We start from the raw sequence: 793 nt of genomic DNA on the forward strand, positions 1-793 counted from the left end.
TGCTAGTTTGACATCTAGTGGTGACAGATTTTTTTTAAGTTATGACTAATTTTTGGATTGAAGGAAAAATCTGTTGTTTGGTAACAGATTTTCGAAAGTCTTTTTAAAATTGATATATTGACCCACATGCACAATATACGTTATGGCAGATTTTCTTATGTTATGACAGTTTTTTTTTTCCTACTAAAAAGTCTGCTGCTTAATAACAGATTTATTATACATGAATACAATGATAACAAATTTGTTTTTTGTTGATATAGTGACAGCAGATTTGTTATCTGTAATGACAAATCTATTATTTCGCGTTTGATAACAGATTTTTTATAACAATTTTTTTTCAGGGTAATGACAGATTTATTAGTGCCTTTTGTGACAGATTTTTTTTAAGTTAAGCGACAGACTTTTGTAGCAGTTGCCATATATGGCGAGAATCTAGGATTTACCCTTTTTTTCTCTTTTGTATCGTGCCTCCCCTCTCCCTATATCGACTGAAATTTTTTTCTCTTTTGGGTTCATCTTATTTTTCCATAAATTCCTTCTTCCTCCTCTCCAATGTGGATTTAATCATGCTTTCTTCCTTTTGGGGTTCATAATCGACTTCTCTATTATTTTCCTTTTAAGGTGTTTTTTTTTCATCCCTTCCTTCACGTTTTAGAGTGATTCATATACAACCAAGAGAATATGAAGCAGGTGTTCTCGTTTGTGGTAATTGGATCTTTGACAACAACAAATGGTTGTTTGTTGTTGATAATGAAAGGGGTTCACGAATTCTACAATGTCACGATCAAAGCAG

Source organism: Camelina sativa, chromosome 2 (genome assembly GCF_000633955.1).
Source record: "Camelina sativa cultivar DH55 chromosome 2, Cs, whole genome shotgun sequence".
NCBI lineage: Eukaryota > Viridiplantae > Streptophyta > Magnoliopsida > Brassicales > Brassicaceae > Camelina > Camelina sativa.